General features: G+C 38.1%; 1 protein-coding gene and 1 pseudogene across 4 annotated transcripts in view; both read right to left on the reverse strand.

The window, feature by feature from the left end:
• Positions 1-20,693, reverse strand: part of Gria3 (glutamate ionotropic receptor AMPA type subunit 3) — a 254,584-nt gene that overhangs the window by 30,012 nt on the left and 203,879 nt on the right. The gene's annotated exons all lie outside the window — the stretch shown is intronic.
• On the reverse strand, positions 18,416-19,733 carry LOC114618084 (annotated as a pseudogene).

The raw sequence follows: 20,693 nt of genomic DNA on the forward strand, positions 1-20,693 counted from the left end.
AGAAGGAGAAGGAGAAGGAGAAGGAGAAGGAGAAGGAGAAGGAGAAGAAGAAGAAGAAGAAAAATAAAATTAATTTAGAATTTTTTAATTTTTGGAGACTATTTTTTTTGGCTAAAATACCAAGGGCAATAAAAGGGATTGAATGCTACTTCAATCATCTGAACTTCAATTTAAAAAATTATGGCAGGATCTGTAATAACAAGTTCATTTTTCCCAACTTGCCATGATTCATTTCCTTCATCCCATACAGCACAACGTTGTCTCAAAAAAGGGGGGCAGGAATAGACTCACTTATGTATAAGGCCATGAGACAGCACTTCTAGGTAATTAACAAAGGAAATCCAAAGAAGAAATACATGAATGGAGGAGGAGCAGATTAGTTAATCCACAAGAGCAGATCAAGTAGAGCTCTAGCATTGATGACTTCTGCAGCCACAGTTCTAAGTATTTTCATGCAGTAAAGCATGAAGGTCAAAGATGTAAATTGTGTGTGTGTGTGTGTGTGTGTGTGTGTGTGTGTGTGTGTGCAGATAAAAACTTGAATCTCGGGACTTGCAAATCTGTTATGTGGAAGCCAGTGATTAGTGACTCACTTGCCACTCAGGTCTGACCTTGCATCTTTTTGTAATAGTGGCATTTGTTCCCAGCTACTGTAATCCAGTGGTGCTGCAGCGATAAAAGAATTTTTATGTAGACAAAAGGAAATACAACATGGTTCTGTAGTGCTAGGATAAGAGCATGGGGAATATGGAAGAGAGCAAGGGGTGGATACACAGGAAGGTTTGGACAAAGAAAAGGAAGTGGGAAATGATGGGGCTGTAATTTCAAAAGAATAGTGTTGTGTGTGTGTGTGTGTGCGTGGAGCCTGAGTGCTTGGGTTTGAATCCCTTTTGCTAGGTGCATAAATTATCTAGCTTCTGCTTCTCAATTTCTTCATCTGTTGAATGGTATAGATTTTAAGCATCTACTTCAAAGAATTATTAGAAATTAACAGGTTAGTACATTCTTAGAATAGTGTATAGAACACCTGAACTGGAAAGAAGCATGTCTTTTTATATTAAAAATTGAGAAATGTGCTTTAGTGACAAAATATATTTCAATAGTATTATAAATTACTTTAGTCCCATATTTGGAGAATTATGACTTTATAAGTGTGATTATATAGTTAAATATTATTAGATATCTAGGTATAGTCCTGTAAATGTCTGTGATATGCTATTAACAGAAATCATTATCAAGTGACTTTTGATTTTTGGACTTTCGTTGGTGGAACACACACACACACACACACACACACACACACAAATCTGTCATGACTTACATTGGATGCCAGAGGATATTGTACATAATTTACTTTTCTCTGCCATTTGGGTCCTGAAGATTAAATTTAGGTCATCAGGCTTGGTGAAAGTGCCTTTATCCACTGAGACATCTCATCAGCCTAATTTTCCCCTTTAAAATTTATGTTTTATAGTATATCTGAGGCTTATACATTAAAACTCCCATGAACCAGAACCCTGTTCCCAAGGAAAACTATTTGGTATAAATTTGTACTTTTCTTGTTTGTTAAATTGGAATATCTACTTGGTCTGTAGAACATCTAGTTGTCAGTAGAACAATATAGTAGCTGAGATCAGAGGCTCCTTCAAAGCTATCTTGCTCAACTTCTTCAAATCCCTCTGCCGACGAGGTTCTCTTTAGCTCTTATGAGGTAGGTTTCTCTGTAATGGGGAAGGTTGAATTGAGAGAAACTTCTTTTTGTTGGGCTGATCTCTGTAACAAAAAACTCCCTTATCCTACTTCTGCCTTCTGCTTGAATCAAGCAATTCCTTTTATGTTTCATCTTTCCATAGTAGTTAGAACCAATTCTTTTGCATAGAAAAGGAAATCCTCAGACAAAGTTAAGCCCTTCTGAGTAGGGGTCATGTCTCTTTTTGGTCTTTGCCATCTCAGAATCTGGTGATAATGCCTAGCATGTCCTAAGCACTTTCACAAAGTGTGTCTGTGGAATGAATGGAGATTAGAGTGAAGTGCCATCTTCTCTGTCTAACTCTTCCCACTTTTCCAAGTAAAGGTTCTCTCTTTCCCACATAATAGATAGTCTGAAATTTACCATCTCTAAGTTCCCTGCTAATTACTTCTTTTGTAGGTTATATATTTAAGGACCCTCTTTTTGGTTATTTGTCTGACATGAATTCTAATCAAGTCTCCTTATCTGGTTATAATGGTCCAGATCTATTTTACATTTTTCAAAATCTGCTCCTAAAATGTGTCACTAGAGTTGACCACAGTGTGCTTGATATAATGTCATAAAGGGAACTATCTCATCTCATGATCTGTATATGAGAACAATTTTTCCCTTCAACAGACATTTTTCCTCACACGGATAATCTAGAAGTAATTGGATGAACAAATCAAACAAACCAATAAATCATTGTCAACAGAAACAAAATATGCAAATTTATTTGATGGTACAAGTTTGCTATCTACAGGATAAATTATTATGTCATTTCTAAGGCGAGTAGCTCGGCTGTTTTGTAACTGCTCTATGCCCCAAACATGTATGAAAGAATATTTTGAAAACATAGTATGAAGGGATAGTTAGGGAAAATGCCTTTGAGCACTCTGTGCCTAGTGTTCCTCAAGGGATAATAAACTTCATTTGTTGTTACCAAATCACATTGCTTTGTGTGCAAGACTAGCCTTGGATCTAAATGCCACAAAAGGGCTAGATTTCACTTTCTGCTTCCTCCCTTATACCATTGTCAGCCTCCTTCAGAGACCCATGTCACACTCGTTTTCTGACATCAGCCTCGGTTATCATAGATGGGTTCACTGATATAAAGGGGGCTTCTGTGTTTTCTAAGGAATACATTTTTATTTGAATGAGAGTTTCATGTCCTCTGAAGGAATGTGGGGTTCTTGACATTTTAAAAAAGCATCTTTTGTGGCTAGTCTGTCATATACAAGACAGCAAGGGAAGTAAGATAAGAGGTTGAAGGACTCATTTTTCTTCTGATTTTATTATATTATTTGACAGATTCATCAGTTTCATCTCTAGATTGAATATTTCTTTAATTAAGAGACTGCAATGGTAAACTACCATATGACTTTCTTTCTGTGTCGTTTTAGCCCTTGTAAGATTTCTGGTTTTAGTAAGGATTCAGGTAGTATTGATAGCTGTTACCAATTCAATAAGGTATCTTTGAGCTTCATATTGCCTGGCCTGGGCATTTACTGAATCCACATACAATGTGAGTCTTTCCTAATATTTACAGACAAATGTTGACTTATAGTTCAAATACTGGGATCAGGATAGATGACCCTTATAAGGTAAGGTGCTAGAAGGAAAGAGAGCTGATAATGTAGCTGTCTAGAGATCTCTGCTCCCCCTTTGCCTTTCTTAAAGTCTGATGGGCTTAGAAGAGGATATTGCTCATGTATGTCCTAGTGGGATGGGCAGGGTAGGAGACTGAAAGAGGTATAGTAAGGTGTGAATAGTATAGGCCTGTTGTCAAGTTCCATAGTAGAGAAGCCTCACCTCCACAGAAACATTTTGTTGTTGTTGTTTATCTTTTTCACAGAAGGCCTTACTAGGTAACCCAGGCTAAAGTTCACTAGCTAGCAGCCCTCCAGTAGTAGCCTGTTACAATCCTATCTTACTCTCCCGAGTACTCATATTATACTTGTCCACCACCACACCAAGCACCAGACATTCCTTAGTTGTGATTCAGACAATGGAAATTTCTAATAGTATGTCTAAGTACACAAAGGGGAGAGGTTTGTGGCAAGAGTTTTGCTAGTTACACAGTGTTTCTGCTATTTGCCTTCCTTTTTTAGAGAGCCCCCTCCCTTCCATTTCTCACTGCTGGAAGCAGAAGAAAATTGGATATCTTTAAATGGTATATTGGCCTCTACCTTTCTGGCTGCCAAAGTGATTTTACACATACCATCATCTCAATTATGCACCCCAGAAGCTCTTTTAGGCAGCTCTGCAGCTATTGTTCATTGATTGCTGGAACCTGAGAGCCAAGAACAGAGTCTGGGCCCAGTAGGGCTCAATAAATATTGGTGGAATGAAACAATGAGTTCCGGTTTTATGAATTAGGGAGTCAAGGGCAAGGGCAAGAGATGCTAGAAAAGACATTAGCCTATCGATTTTACTTGTCTCTATCCATCTACCATAAAGTCACTTCAAACAGACAAGCCTGGGGAAAAAACTATGCTAGTTTTTCAGACAAGCACTGTCTTTCAGTTTTTTTTTTTTTTTGATTCAACCAATGGCTGCCTTGTGACTGAGTATTGGTAAGAACAGGGTGAGGAGGAGAAGGAAATGCTTGCTGGGTTCTATTATTAGCTTTTCTATTGGTGGAATATGACTCTGAGTTATTTTGGGGGCTGGGCACTTAGATAACTTCAGTGGAATCAGACATCTCTTTTTGCTTTGACGCTGAGCTTTGCCCTCAACTGTCAAGAACTCATTGAAAATGCCTTTGCCTAACATTTTCACACTGCCATCTACAGTTCATGACAGGTTCTTTTCTACCTAAGGAGTGCTATTTCAGATAGCTCCTTTCCAAATGGATAGGCTCAGCGAATTCCACTGACCTCTTCAGTGTCCCTTGCAGGCACACAGTTAGATTTCTATTCTGATTCAATTCACCTTTGGCTTCTTTTGCCAAGTGAGTCTAAGCCTATTCCAGTTGTCTGAAAGTAGTCTGATTCTCCGCTCCAATTTGGTGTCAAAAAGCTATCCTGTAATTAGCTGTGATAAAATAGCATTTTGTTGAGGTACCTATCTTTTTTTTTTGCCATTGCTATTTACAGTATTGTTTATTATTTGTTTGTTTCACTTACCATAATGGGACAATATACTTTTAATGCTTGGAACAATGGCTGTCACATAGTGTACCACCAGTAAACATTAATTTAATACCTAAATGAACATCAAAATTTAAATTTACGGTATTTTACAATGAAGTGCAGATTTTCTCCCTCTTCTCTACTTCTACGTCCTAGAGAGAGAAAAATTGATAATTTAAGGTAGCATAGGTGGGAACTGAGAGAATTTGAATTCAGATTTTCTCACCCATTACTTCAATCTGCCTCTTAGTGGAGGAATTACTATGATGAGATTGACCAAAACTGTCAGTGAAATGATTGAAGTTGAATTACTTTTTTGGTTGAGCTTTACATTTTGACTCATTTTTGAATCATTATTCCCTTTGGTTTGGTCTTATATTGATGCTTTGTTATTTTGCAGTTTTTTTTTACAAGCATAAAATGTATTCTGATTATATTTGTGAATTATTTGCCAGGTAAGGTTCAGGGAGAGGAGAAATCGTTGCCTTTAGTGATGACCCTAATAGGCTCCAATGAACCCATTGTTTTGATGTGATTTTCTATAGCCTAAATCATCTCCAGTGATTCGTTTTTGAAGCCACATGCCTGAACTAAAAAGCACAAATTAAAATAAACCTAGTTTATCACAAGGCTCTGTACTCACTATTAGAGATAATGTCTTCTGCTTGACTTGGGAAAGTTGCTCAAATTTCTCTAAGATTCTAATGGCTGTCTTTGAAAAAAAGATAGGATAGTCAATAGAATAATTCATAAAAGTTCATACTAAAGGGCCTGGTATATAATATGAGCTTAATCAATTAGATTATATTCACATGGCTACTGTGCTGTTTAGTTTTTGTCAACCTCACACAAATTAGAGTTACCTGAGAGGATGGCACCTCAACTGAGGAAATACCTCTGTCAGATTGACTTGTGGACAAAGTATGTCTGTGTGTCATTTTCTTGACTGCTGATTGATATGGGAGATCCCAGCCAACTGTGGGTGGTATCATCCCTAGGCAGATGGTTCTGGGAGATATAGAAAATGTAGTTGATTGTCAAGCCAGTAAGCAGCATTCCTCTGTGATTCCTGCCTCTGTTCCTACACTGACTGGCCTCAATCATGAACTGTGATTGGTATATGTAAGCCAAATAAAGTCTTTCTTCCCCAAGTTACTTTCTAACTAGAATTTATTTTTAACCTAGGTATATGTATTTATGCCTATGTATGGGTATGTTCATGAGTGTGGGTTTTCTGGAGGCCAGTGGAATTTGATTGTCCTGGAGCTGAAGTTCCAAGCTGCTGTGAGCAATCCATGTGGGTATTGAGAACCAAGGACAGGTTCTCTGGAGGAGCAGCAAGTGCTCCCAATCACTTCAGCCCACAAGATGCTTTTTGTCATTGCATTTATCACAGCAACAGAAAAAACAATTTGTATGATTTGGTTCGTTAGAGAATGTGTGCCAGAACAACAATATGAGAAAGACATGGAATATGATTATGTCATAAAGTGGTTGGTGGTTGATTTTATTGTAAATTTAATGGGATTTAAAATCACCATGGAAAGACACTTTTGGTTGTGTCTATGAGGGTATTTCTAGAAAAGTTTAACTGAAGAGGGGAGACATACTCTAAACATAGGCAGCTCTGTTCCGTGGGCTGGGGTCCTGGACTGAATAAGAAAGGAGAAATGGACTGACATTCATCTCTCCCTGCTTCCTGACTGTGGGTACCATGCAACCATTAGCTTCATATTCCAGTTGCCATGCCTGCTCTGTAGCTTCATGTTCCCCTTACCATGACTGCTTTGTCATGATCAGCTGCATCTCCTGATACTGTTAGTTAAAAATATCCCTCCCACACACACAGGTATTTTGATTCAGCAGCAAGAAAAATAACTAACACAGGGGAGCAATGTAGATAACACTGGGACACCTGGTGACCTGTGTGGAGACAAGTGACAGTGAGGATGGTGTCAGATTTAGTGTTGTCAGTGCTAGTGAGGCACAGACTGATTCAGAACTGACTGACTAGATGCTTGGTAAAAACTACTTTATATGGCCACATTGAGCCATTAAATGTTCAATTTCAATATAGTCACATTTCACCTTATCCTTCAAATAATTTTGCTTTAGATTTAAATCTTTTCTTCCTCTCTGTGTTAGGAGTGTTCCAGTAAGTATTATTTCTCAAGGCGCTATCCTGATTTTTTTTTTTAAAAAAGTGGCTGGCTGGGGTTTCGTCTGGCAAACACACTGACCGTGAAAGCTGCAGGAACATTGATTTGCTGGCATTTGCACGTCCTGGCACAAATATGCTGCATGGAAGCCCATAGAACCTTCTGGTAAATGCAGCAAGTGTGGGTGACTTCACAGAATGATTATGTTTCACTAATCCTGATCACTGGAGACAAGGCAATGGTCACCATATGCAAAATGACAAATAAAACCACTAATTTTTTTTTGCTAATCTATTTAGATAAGTACAACATAGCTAGCTAATCTGATACCGAACACCTAAACACAAACCAGCAGGCTTGTTTACATCCCTAGTCTTCATGCTTATATACAGATCTCATGTTGTCTTTATTCTTCTTTAGCCAGTATGAGTGATGCTGAGCACCTATGTGCCCTGGAAGGTCCACCTGTCCATGGTGAAATGTGAACGGATGTAGCATTTTTCTTTGTAGGCCACTGGTCTCCATGTTACAAAGAGTTGGCTTGTGTACATATTAGCTGTGTGATGTTAGACAAATCAATTAATTTCACCAAGCCCCATGGTACTCATCTGAAAGATAATAATAGGACCTGCTTTATAGTATTACTGAGATGATGAAATAAAAGACTGCCAATAACAAGTTTAGCATAATTCATGACAATGGAAAATACCATTTAATAGTTATATCAGGGACTGAGCTAGATGTGGTAGAGAATGGCAGTGTGGAAGATGTGGTCCTTATGCTCAAGAAGTTAAAAGACTTAACAGAAGTGTCATGCAATTGATTTCCCTACAACTGTGTTGTCCTTTATGCTAGTTTCTATCTATACATGTCTACTTGAACTGTGGCTAGTACATCCAAAGAAGTGAATTTTAAATTAATTTTTAAATTAACTTAAACTTCAGTAGCTCCAGGTAGCTAAGTCTTAGAATTAGAGCTTAAATCAAGGGAAAGTAGAGCAAGAGGGCACCAAGAACTACTTTGTTGGTTTTATAATGTTTTCCTGATGGTAGAAGCAATGACTACATCAAACAGACATACATAACTCTTGCTTATCTGTTGCTCTGGATTTGCTTAGGCAGCCTGTGTTTATGGAAAGTCCCTCTAGAGAAATCTAAGCTGTGTTATCTATGCAGGCAAAAATTCCTCACACACAGGCTGAGATTTTTTTCTTTTAAATTTAACCTACTTGTGTAAAATTGAAAATAAATGGTCTCCCATGTCTAGGTGTGCTATGAAAGAATATTCTTATGTCTATCCAGGAACCACAATTTCCTTCAAAGGAGCAGAATATTAACAAGAAAATGCATGTTAGAAAAAAATAGAGAATGCTATTTAAATTTCTAGCCATCTTTATGTTCTTTCTCTGGTTCTGGAAGTTCCTACATTAAGTGTTTGTACTGTGTCTCTTTATGTCTCCTTCCCAAGGGAGTAATTCTAACTGCAGTGAGCAGTCAAGTAACAATACTCAAAATTCCCCGTTATTTTTTCAAGAGTTCTTTCCTTTATTTTCTCTACTACATAGCTTGAAATGTGTATGATCAAAATTGAAAATGCTAGACCTTAGGAGACGATCTCTTCTAAAAATTTTGAGTAATTGTCAAGTATCTGCAGACGCTTTGACCTAATGGTTTCACCCTATTTTATATTTGTGTTAAGGTCACAGCTGTCCATTTGTCTTGAGTCACCAAAGTAAGATAGAACCAACATTTTTCTCTGGTGATAATTCTCTGGGAATCAGGCAAGTTGAATGTCAAAGCCATTTGGCTTGGTTGCTGTCACACAGTAACCAGATACTTGGATCAAGCTACTTCAAAAGTCCCCAAACTAAAACAAATGCTGTAAAATTGTAGCTTTGTAAGTTAAATCTCTTTAGGGAACAAATAACAATAACAAAACAGGAAACAGAACCATGAGCTGAAGCCAAGTTGTTTTTCATTGAGAGACTCAGCTAGAAAACTAGGTGGTTTTATATTCAGGACTGCTCATTTTTTGTCACTGTTGAGCAGAAAAAAAAATCAGAGTCTGAAACATGCAGAGGTGAGTGATTTAGAGTGAGATGGCTTTAGCCCACCCCTCCTTTAAAGGTTCCTCCATCTATGCAAAGTTGGAAAGACTGTAAGAGCCAGAGGTAGTGGACTATTCCAAGGCAACAGATCTTCCAGATACAAGAGGATAGATGCACATATGAACTCACAGAGACGGAGACGAGACAAGCATAAGCTCGAGCCACACAAAATCCCTGCACTTAAAGGGGAAGTAGACACAAAGTACCACCCTAGCCAAGAAGTTATTTGCAACTGATACCTGCTGGGAGAGGAAATCTATTTTCTTCAATGGACTGACACTAGGTTATCAACCATACTCCAGGGCAGGCCTCAGGCTCATGAGTAGCTAGCTAACAAGTTGGACTCCATTTATTTTTAAGTGGCATTTTTGTTTTTCGTTTCTTTTAGAAGGAAAGCACATGAAATTTGGTGGGTAGGAGGATCTGAGAAGAGATGGTGGATGGGAAAGCATATGATAAAAATGCACTGTATGAAACTACCAAGGAATAAAATAAATTCATACTCCAAAATCCCTTTAAAGTAAACCATATCACTCTATTACTTCATTTGACTTGACTTGCAGGTAGATGCAGTTATCATCTTTTGTTCTTTCTTTCTTTTTTCTTTTCCCCCCAGTAAAGATCAGTAGACAAAATGCAGGGAGCAGCCATGTTGAATTCTAAAGGACTTTGACAGATAAAAGAAATTGAAAGCCAGGATTGTATTTCCAAATTTCATGTATTTTCTAGTGCCTGAGAAACCTGGGGCCTCTGGCATAATTTATTGGCAATCCTTGCTTTGAAATGCATTTCCCTTAAACACTCATTTCTGTGCCAGCAACTTATCACCAAAGAAATACAGTAACTTGAAAAGCATGCCCTCTAAATCCTGAGCAAGAATGTTATTATCTGTTGTTATTGCAGAAGAGTGGAGTAGGCCAATAATACATTTTATGTATTTTCCCTTTAAGATGCTTCTGCTTGCCGTCTATGCTGCCTCTGATCAAGCAACTGCAGACTTTTATCTGCCGGAATTACTGATCGCTATCTTCCTTACCCGGCCCTACCAAATGTGTCTCCACATTAAAGTCAATACAGTTAAGAGTTGCATATACAGTACTATCTCAGCCATTAGGATAATCTGCAGCCAACAGAAAGGCCCTTTTCTTCCCATGATTAAACTACTAGTTTCCATTATTTCTCCAAATTCAAAGTCATTTGCGAAAGTTAATTTTTACTAGGATAACTTTTCTTTCACTGTCTGACAAGTAAAGACAGCAGAATATTTAATCACTAGCCTTCCTACGTAGTCAGCTCTCGCTAAGATGTGCATTTTTTACCCTTCAGTCTCAAAATTACTTGGAAATTGTTCCTCCTTTTCCCACCTAATGGCAATCTGCATTTCTACTGATTTATACCCAAGCCAGTCATTATCTAGTTGCCGAAAAGTATGTTGTTAATGAGAGGCAGGTAGGAGTCATGCTGTCCTCCCCAGGTTTAAATGAATCTTTAAGAAGGTACAATCAAACAGATATGCAAAACAGGCCATTATTGATGCAGCATTAGGGTTACAAATTTAAACAAAATCAAGGAATGTAGAATTGTTAAGTTTCACATTGTCTTAGCACCAGGATGGCACCTGCTGCATATATACTAAGGCATGGGTCCAAAAGTATTGAAAACATGACCCTTGTGTATAAAGCAGCCCCCAGGATTAACATGACCATGCCAGCATTTACGTTATGACTCAATATAAGTGTGATCTAAACATCTCTGAACTCTTATTTCCCTGCTTCTGTGCTGCTTTGTCTAGGTAAGAGTATTCCTTATGTAACAGACAAGTTCCTAGAAAAAGATGTCATACAGTGATACAGTGGATTTATTTTTTTTGAAAATCAAATTTTATTTCTCGACCAGTGCATAGGAACTTTTATGCTCATTTCTGAAAATTCTCTTGTCTAGCTTTCTCTGAAAAGTACAGCAAAATGCATTAAGGGATTTTTTGTTACCCAGGGAAGAATCTATCTCCAATATGAATAATTTCCATTAATTTCTTTTATTTGTTGCACATTTTCTGATAGAATTGCTGAAGGTAGAGGTCAAGCTATGCTGTATAGGAAAAGATTTGGAAGGAAGTCAAAGTATTAATGTTTTAACTAGTTCCTGTTAATCTTTAAGTTGGCAGAAGGACAGATCCAGAAATTGCCTGGGAAGGGAAAAAAAAGCCAGTACAAAGTGATTCAAGGTGGGGGGTCCTGATATAATGGATGCTCTGCTGCATCCCCAAAGTGCCAAGGGCAGGTATCCATGGCAACAACAAGAGTCCCCGTGGAACAAAAAAAATGTGGAAAAAAAAATTGGACCAGTCTTACAAAGACTGATCTGGTCTCTATGAAAGAGAGAAAATTACTCTTCAGCTATGGGGAAGGTAGAAGGCCTTTTTTTTTTTTTTTTCAAATCTACCCACTGCTTTTTCGTCAGGTGAGGATAACAATCAAAAGATAGCTACAAAGAAGGAACTGGCTCTTTTAAGTTTTCACTAGAGATATGAATGACTTCTGGAGGAATATTCTATGTAACTCATTAAGAGTTACGACTTAACCTTGTAGGAGTTTCAGTGATGCCCAGACCAAGTTCTAATCTGTAAAGGCTAAACTAATTGGAAAACTTGTAACGCCTCTGGCCACAGGCGTGTATGAAGGCTAAGTTACCTGGTCTCTGGGCTGGAGAGCATGTCTCCCCTACTCAAGAACTGTAAGTCTACTACCATCCTGCTATCTATAATAAATATACTAAATGTGTGTGTGTGTGTGTGTGCGTGTGTAGTTATCCCCACAAACAGGCAAAGCAAAGGGGAGTAAGGGATGGAAAGAAACAAATGAAGACAGTGCTTTTGGCTAGAGGGCAGGGGATTCTGGGTTTTGATTCCAGTTTTTCCTTCTATATTGCTTTTAAGTTCTGTTCATATTCCTGAGCTCTTTGGATTTCTCTGGATTTTGAGCTCTTCCAGGTGATGTGGTTCATGCTTACACAAATACCACTGTCTGAGTTGTGAACTCAGAGCTGTGGGGCTCCTTGAAGTAGTAACACAGTAGAAGTGTATCATCAGCAATGGAATACAAAGGGACAAGGACAGGGAAAGGTAATGCAATAATAGGAGATGATTTTGGGTAATGACTAAGAACTCAAAGCTGCTGCTATAATTTCTCATTGTATGCCTTTTCATTTTAAGACATATTTTTTGCCCTTAGATTCCAGCCACATTTTAATACTTGAGCTATTATGTGTGGAATCCAGCTCTGTTGAGCACTGGTCTCTAGACTGAAGAAATTTGAAGCTTGGGATTTCCTTTAGCCTCTGTAAAATCACTATTTACCATGATGGCAAGTTGGCTCGACAAGTAAAGGGACCCATCACCTAGGCTGGCGATCTGAATTGGATCCCTGGGATCAACAAGGTGGAAGGGGAATACTGACTCTCTCACATTGTTCACCAAACACCACACACCTGCCAGGGTACATGCATCCGACTCCTACCACAAAAACAAATGTAATTTAAAAATTAAATGTACTGCTTGGTCACCTGAGATCCCACAGGCTACACGGAGAAAGAATAGGGGCAAGTGCTGTTAGTTAGCCTTTACATGTAGGCTTTGATTTCTTTTTCTTTTTTCTTTTTTTTTTAAGTTTTTCAAGACAGGGTTTCTACGTGTAGCCCTGGCTGTCCTGGAACTAACTCTGTAGACCAGGCTGGCCTCGAACTCAGAAATCCACCTGCCTCTGCCTCCCAAGTGCTGGGATTAAAGGCGTGCACCACCACTGCCCAGCAAGGCTTTGATTTCTGAACTTCTGAGTATTATACACATTCTGACTCATTTTCTTTCTATTTGTGAAACTTCTTGTGGACCTTTCTTTCCAGACTTGATGGCTTCTGTTTTTCCACACTGCTAGTATCTAAGGATAGTTGCCTAACTTCTTCTAGGTAGTAATGGTTGAGCCAGAGGTTCCTGAAATCTCTTTAAAATCACTAACATAAAAATCCCAACCACTGAAACCTCAGCAAGGGAAGAAAGATGAAGAGAAAGAGAAAGAAAGTGCGGTTAAAGGAAATGAGGGCAAACTTTTTCACACGTGGGGAGGAGTTTCCAGGTTCTTGTATACACAAATTCAGTTTCATTTTCATCTCAGAAATTACTGTAGCTCCATGCTCTTATGTAAGTCATGATGATTGACAATCTTCACTTGACAATGTTTGGACCTGACTACAACAGTCTTTCAGGATAGAAAACTTGAAACACAGGGCTCCCTGTATGGTCCATAAGGACATTAATAAAACAGTCCTGATCAAACAAGAACTATCCAGTAAAAGCACAATGGAAAAGGAAGGGAGTTATCTACATCATAGGACAAAAATGTAGGTCAAAATTAGAAAAAATAATTGAGGTCTCGGCATGATTCACCTACAGTTTCATTTTCTCCCAATTGCCATTTTCCAGGGGTCTTCTTGTTCAGTCTGCCACCAGACATAATTGCTTGGAATTTCCTACAGAGGTCTGTATTTAGAAACCTGCATCTTGAGTGGGGACACAAGAACACTAGTCTGTATTATAAAATAGCACCAAAGTTTGGTGTAGTGATGGAAGTCTATTGGCACTTTGGAGAGGAAGGCTGAAGAATCACAAACTCAAGAGGAGCCTTGGTTATATAGTGATGTCTTCATTCAGAAAACAAGATAACAAAATCCAAACAGCAATACAGATCCCCCATTGCACATTGGGCTGGTTTGAGGCTCTAGTCCCAAAACTTGAGAGGCTCAGGTATCAGGTTCAGTTAAGCCCAGAACTTTGAAATTAGCCTGTGCAACATAGCAAGGCCTCATATCTCAATAAAATAAAATGAAATAATAAAATACCACTTCAAGTGCTTTTATATACAGCAATCATGTAAACATCAATCAGACAGAGTCTCTTATTCAACATCTCTGACACTTGGCCATTAACGTATTCTTGGAGACTGCCAGAGGTCAATAGCTCACTATGAGGACAGTCACTTTCTCTTTGGATTGTTCTATTGCAGTAGTACTCAACCTATAGGTCACAATCTAATTGGCAACGTTCTATCTCCAAAAATATTTACATTACCATTAAATACAGTAGCAAAATTACAATTATGAAGTAGCAACAGGAATAATTTTATTGTTGGGGGGGTCACCACAACACAAGGGAGCTGTATTAAAAGGTCCCAGCAGTAAAAAGATTGAGAACTACTGTCCTATTAGAATGTTTCTTCTAACTTTCTCTGAACTCTCTATTCTTGACTATTGTTTTAAACTTTTTTATGTCCCTTAGTGTCCAGAAGAACAAGTCCAATCCTTTTATTCAAATGCTCACTTTTCAAATTTTTAAAGATAGTTTTTTAATGTGTATTTCTGCTCTATAGTCTCTTTAGGCTAAATGTCTTGTCTAAATGTAATTTTGGGAAACAATCTCAAAAACCACTGTGATTCTGTCCCTTTTTTTTTTTTTTTAGCTTCCTAGACACTTCCAGAAAGCAATGCTGGAGGATATGATCATCAATGAAACATGGAACTTACGCTTGTCTTCTGTATGTCAGCTCTAAAACTCAAGCCTCCATCCCTTCCCTTAAACAATTTTCCATGATCCTGAGCAACAAGGATTTCTCAAAGTCCACTCAAATCTATTTGTATTTATCCTCAATATTCACTATCTCTCCTGGCTCCCTATGTAATAGTGGAAATTGAAGGCATACCAGACCAGTACTCTACTACTCACCCACATCCGTAGACTTCTAGGTTATTGACTGTGTTATTCTTAACACTGTTTATGAGATTGGCTGGGAACTGAGGCTGAGCAAATGGAACAGAAGCACCCTTTAGGATCAGGATGGTAGGGCACCTTCCTTCCTTCTATTTTAATACATAATAGGCTTCAATAAATAGAGTAATCATAAGCATCCAAATTGTATATGTGAATGTGTCTTTCTATTGGCTTCATCTGTGTAAAGCGGCAAGATCCATACATTTTAAAATCAAATTTCAAACTTTTGTGGAAGAGGGGTTTAATTTGAGTCTCTGCTTTCACTCCATACTGCTACCATGTTAAAGGAAAGGGATTATTTTCTTTGAAACAATGCCTAATGCACTGGGGTTGTTTTTAAATATGAACCATTTGCTATGAAATATTCCTGCATTTGATATCACTTGCCAACATTTAGATGGATTTTGCTCTTTAATGTCAATTCTTCAGACTCATTTCAAAGTATGTAAAATATTCTTCAGAGAGTATTGTTTTAATGAACTTCATTTTCACATATTAAATGCAAATGATAAAATTAGAACTAAGATAGAATTTAGAGGATTTTTGACTTAAGCAATGATTTTCACTTTACCCTTGGAAATCTATATATTGATTCCTACTATAATTGCTTCAATGCAGTAATATCTTTTACAGATAACGTTTTGAAATCAATTCTAAACTCCCTCTTTCATATACATATACATAGTGATCTCATGCAAGAGGGTGGGTGATGGGTATCAAAATACAGTGTACATAGGGTAGGGGAAGTATTTTTGATGTTTTACTTTTATGTTTCAAAATAATGCGATGAGAAAAGTTTGAAGTTTTCTGACACACAGAAGTGATGATAGTTGAGGGCATTGGAAAATGTATTTACTCTGACTTGATCTTTATACCTTGCATACATGTATATGATTATAACTTCATATCCCTTAAATAAGTACAGATATTATTAGAAGTCAACTAACATGCTAAATTACTTGTAATATAAGAACAAAGGTTGCATCAGAGACAATTTTCTCTTTAAGCATGTAAGTTTCTTTAATACTTCAATTCTAGTATGCCTTTTTGCCCTTTATTACTATAATGTAATAAGTGTTTGAGTCATTTAAAAATATATCATTTAAAATTTCATTAGTGGGCATTGGAAAGAAATATATGTAAATAGCCATCTTTGGCTCGCTCTTTTCGTTCACAATCCATCAGCAGATTCTGTAAATTCACTATTAAAATTTATTTTCTTCCTGTCTGCTAAAGCATTCTGGGATTGTTCTTGTTTTCTTTTCTTTTTTTTCCCTCTTTAAAATCCTTATCTGACAGATTTTCACATGACTTTCTCTTCTTAAATTCAATGTTAACTCCCTAGAGAGACTTTTCCTGAGACTTTTCCCTCCACCCTCAAGCTTCCACTTAAAACAGTCATATCTAATCCTGTCATTCTCCATTTTACCTTAGAGCCCTTAGCAGTCCTTAAAATTATTGTATATACGTTTCCTGGTGCCTCCATTGCTATGATAAACACTTAGTATTTATTTATCTCTAGGCAAAACATAGAAGATAGGAATGAGTGGAATGAATATGACCAGAGAATGTCACATAGTAGCTTGCCTTGAGGAAAAAAATAAACCTAATCACAAGTTTTGTTCGGGATTTGTCTTTTCTGGTTCAAAAGTGAAGTGCATCTAAGCATTCGAATTCATTGTTCTTACAGATTGAGTATACTGAAATGTTGATCCTTACAGTCAAGTCTTCAGGGTCCCACATGGCGACAAGGAATAATTATAAATAATTAATCTGGTTTGCCAGGTGAACCTAAGGAAAGCCTAATTGAACAGATGGGTTCTCTTTCCTTTAACTGGAAGGCTATCAGATAATTTGACTTTGTCAGATGAAAAACAGAAAGTTAGCTCCTGAGAGGAATTCTAGGGAAGAGCCCTTCAGAGTTCTTGCAAAGATCTGGGAGTCCTGTGTGATGTTAATTACCCTGATGTTGTCAGAGAGAGAGTTGGCAGCCTCAAGGAGAACTGAGATCTAACCCCCTTAGGCTTTCTGGGCTGTGAAATGCTCTCATAAGCAAGTAGGTTACCTGGGAGGGTGAACAGAGATAGGCTAATAACATCCATATGGTTGGGTACTTTGGGCAGATGGCCTGCATGCCACCTTGAAAGCACCTGAAGTTTCTAGGTGGTCTTCAAGGGCAGCTCTAAATCATGCATGTTGAAGTTATTGAATCTGTGGGCCACAAAGGAATGGCTAATGGTGGACTGCCTAGCAGATGAATTCAATACTGATTTATAATTAGAAGAGTGAGACTGGAAGGATGGGGGAGAGATACAAATGAACGTCCCCCAACCTCACGAGACTAGGAAGAAAAAAACTATGTCTTTTCTACTGAGAAAGCAGTCGAAGGTTTCTTATAACATTTGAGAACTACCCCTCATATCTGTACAGTTACTTTTCTGGAGTGACTTTATTTTACTTGTCCTGTGTTTGGGGACTTCTCTTACTATGTTGTCGGAGTTTTAGAAGCCCTTTTTGGTGGTATCATTCTTTCACCCACCTCATGATGAAAGTAGAGCAGGGACTAGTACCACTGGCAAATTTGAATAGCAGAGAGCAGGGCCTCCTTTTAAAGAAGCATAGGGAAGTGATTGGTTGGTATAGAACTGGTAACAGTTTCGTTCTGTTGGTCTTTTCTGTTTTATCCACCATACATGATGTAGCTCTTAGCATGTTAGAGAGTATAACTAATCATGTAATGGTAGAAATTTATTGTGCTTACAGCACTCCTTCGAGTTTTACAAATGTCTTCCCTTTCTTTGCCCCCCAAATTTGGATCCATTTGAAGTGGTCGGAGCATAGAAAAACATTCTTCCTTTAAATACAACTTTTCCTTTTTCAATTTTTTTTTTGACGCAGGATCCTGTATATAGCCTAGTCTGACCTCAACTTTATGACTTTCTACCCCACTCCCCCAAGTGCTGGGATTGTAGGCATACGCTATTGCACCAGGCTAAGATAGCTCTACCGAAGGCAGTGAAAAAATTCAACAAGGAGAGGATGCAGATGCTGAACAGGTGTTCAGTAGAGGCTGATTCATGAAAATCAATCAGAGCTTAATGAGTACTTGGAATATTAGGGTTCAAGTTCCAGCTGTTATTCATTAGGTGGGTGTCATTCAGCAAGTCACAACGCCATCATGCCTCACTTTTCTTTTCTATGTTATAGATAAAATAACTCCTGTTATGATTCCATTGTAGAATTGTTGTGGAATGTAGATGGAACATGGAAACACACAATTGTGCCTTGAAAGTTGATAGATACAGTTGAAGATAAAAGGCTTTCTTTTGAGACCTAGTAGCCCTGCTTCTAGTTACCATAAACATACCACACATGTTGCTTTGTGTTGGAGAGCTAGAAAAATAAGTAGCAATCAGCTTCCCTGAGGGCAAGGAGATAATCATCTATTCAGATAAGTATGTCAGCTATCTATTAGTAAATCAGTTTATCCCCCAAATAACCTTCAACAGTAGTAGAGAAGCTTGTCTGGATCTTTTCAGGTGATGTGACAAAAAGATGGATTTCAATTTTGTCTGTAGAGATGTACAGTTTCTCTGTGCTTAGCATGAAGCTTGGGTTAAAGAACATCTCAAAGGGAGAATGACTAAAAGAATGATGAACAAATAATGCAATCTATAGTATTATTATTAGCTTGTCTTCTGTGATGTAGTTTCCTCCTTGAAGAGAGATGTTAGATAATGCTTTGACTTGTGAGCTTAAGTTGTAAAGTCAATCCCTGCTTCTTTGGAGGTTGGTCTCTCTACACAGCTGGCTCCTTGCCTGCAAAGAAGCTCTCTGAGTGAATCTGTGGATGCTAAGGGATGCAGAAAGCCAACAGCTGTCTCAATGTTATCTGTCTCTTTTTGGGGGCCTTAGCATCCTCACCTTGTGGCTGTCACTTCATCTCCAGTCTTTTTTTTTCACAAATAGGACTTTTTATTTGTCACTATTAAAAATCTGATTTTAAACAGATCTTGGACTGGTGGCTCATATCCATCAGCTCGCTCAACCTTAGCACCTGTTTCATCTCCAGTTGTTTTGCCAGAACTACCACCTTCACCGTGGAGCTCCATGAGCTTTCCCAATTCAAACTTGGGTTTCTTCAACATTTTTACTTTTCTAACAAAGACATCATGAAGAGGATAAATGGACTGGCAAGCCTTTTCTATGTCTTTCCCAATGCTGTCTGGAATCAGTTTATTAACGACTTCAAGTCATTAGTCTGCACTTCTCGGGTCATGATCTCCATCATCTTGCGGATCTGGCGGACTTGCTGGTGCTGCGCATAGGATGTCTTTCTTATCTGGTTGTTGCATTTTTTTAGTGAAGCCAACACAGAAAAGTCGGAGCAAATACTCATCGGTCGTCTTGACATCAATGTGAGCTTCAATCATAGTCTGCCACTTTTTGACCATGGAGCACATTTTGTCCCGGGTAAGATCCATGCCATGGAAGTTAGTCAGACAGTTTTGCCCTGAACGTCCTCAGTAATTAGCTTGAATTTTCTAAATGCAGCTTCATCATTCTGTAGATCTGCAAGGCTCAATTCAAACACACGACCCTTGAGGCCATCAGATGCAGTTTTGGTCCCTTGAGTCCTCGTGACTAGTGTTTTTCCGATGTTCCTAATAGTGAACGTTGCTGGAGCTTTCACATCGTACCAGTCCTTCTTAGAAAATGGATCAACCACTTTCTTCTTAACTCCCTTCTTGCCACCTTTCATCAGGCGCTTGTTCTTGCCGACCGCCATGGTGCCGATCGGAGAGCCAAAAGGGCTCATCTCCAGTCTTGATGTAGAAGACCTACTTATGGCCTTTTCTATCTAATGTAGTATAAGGCAGAAATTATTCTTCTGTTATGTGTTCCCTTGTATCTGGCTTGACTTTATTATCAAACATTAGCAACATTTTTGAAGCAATGTCTATGTAGCGCAGGTTGGACTTGAGCTTGCTATGTTGCTGAGGATGGCCTTAAACCAGTAATATTCTCCTGCCCTAGCTTCCTGGGTGCTAGCATGTCAAGTATATGCCACCGATTCCAACTTGTGTTTTTAAACTAATGACATCTGATTGAATCCACCCAGACACATTGTGTGTCACAACTTTAATCGCATCATAATATTAAGTGACAAAAATTTTAACAAAAAGATTTTCATATTTTGATGTGCGACTTAACATTGGGAAATGTAAAAGGAGTCAAAGAGATTAATGGTACATTTTACCAGTCATCTCAAAATGTCAACATACTTGGTACAGGTGTACTCATAGATGGAATTTTCTCTTTTATTCATGTACTTAAAAAGTCATGTTGTAGATAACCAGCAGATACTGATGAAATGTGGCTCCAAGTGAACGTGTATGTGTGTGTGTGTGTGTTAGTGTGTTTCTGAATGTGTTAGCTGACTTTAAGCATTATTAGCAGACTACTTCCTGCCCCAGTTTGGAAAGATCTCTATTTTTCACTTACTGAATCAAAACATTTTCAAACAATAGTCAATTGGTATTACTTTAAGACAAAATCCTTATTTATTAGTAATTGTTTTGTTGGGCTTACAATGTGTTCAATTCAAAACAAAGAACTTCCCTCAGTGGTTTCCTAATGGTCAGTTATTTTGTTTATCCTAGGGTACAAAGAAAAGGACTGGCTCATTGTAGTCCTTTCCTTCTCTCTCTCTCTCTCTCTCTCTCTCTCTCTCTCTCTCTCTCTCTCT

Source organism: Grammomys surdaster, unplaced genomic scaffold, assembly GCF_004785775.1.
Source record: "Grammomys surdaster isolate TR1022 unplaced genomic scaffold, NIH_TR_1.0 60, whole genome shotgun sequence".
NCBI classification, from domain to species: domain Eukaryota; kingdom Metazoa; phylum Chordata; class Mammalia; order Rodentia; family Muridae; genus Grammomys; species Grammomys surdaster.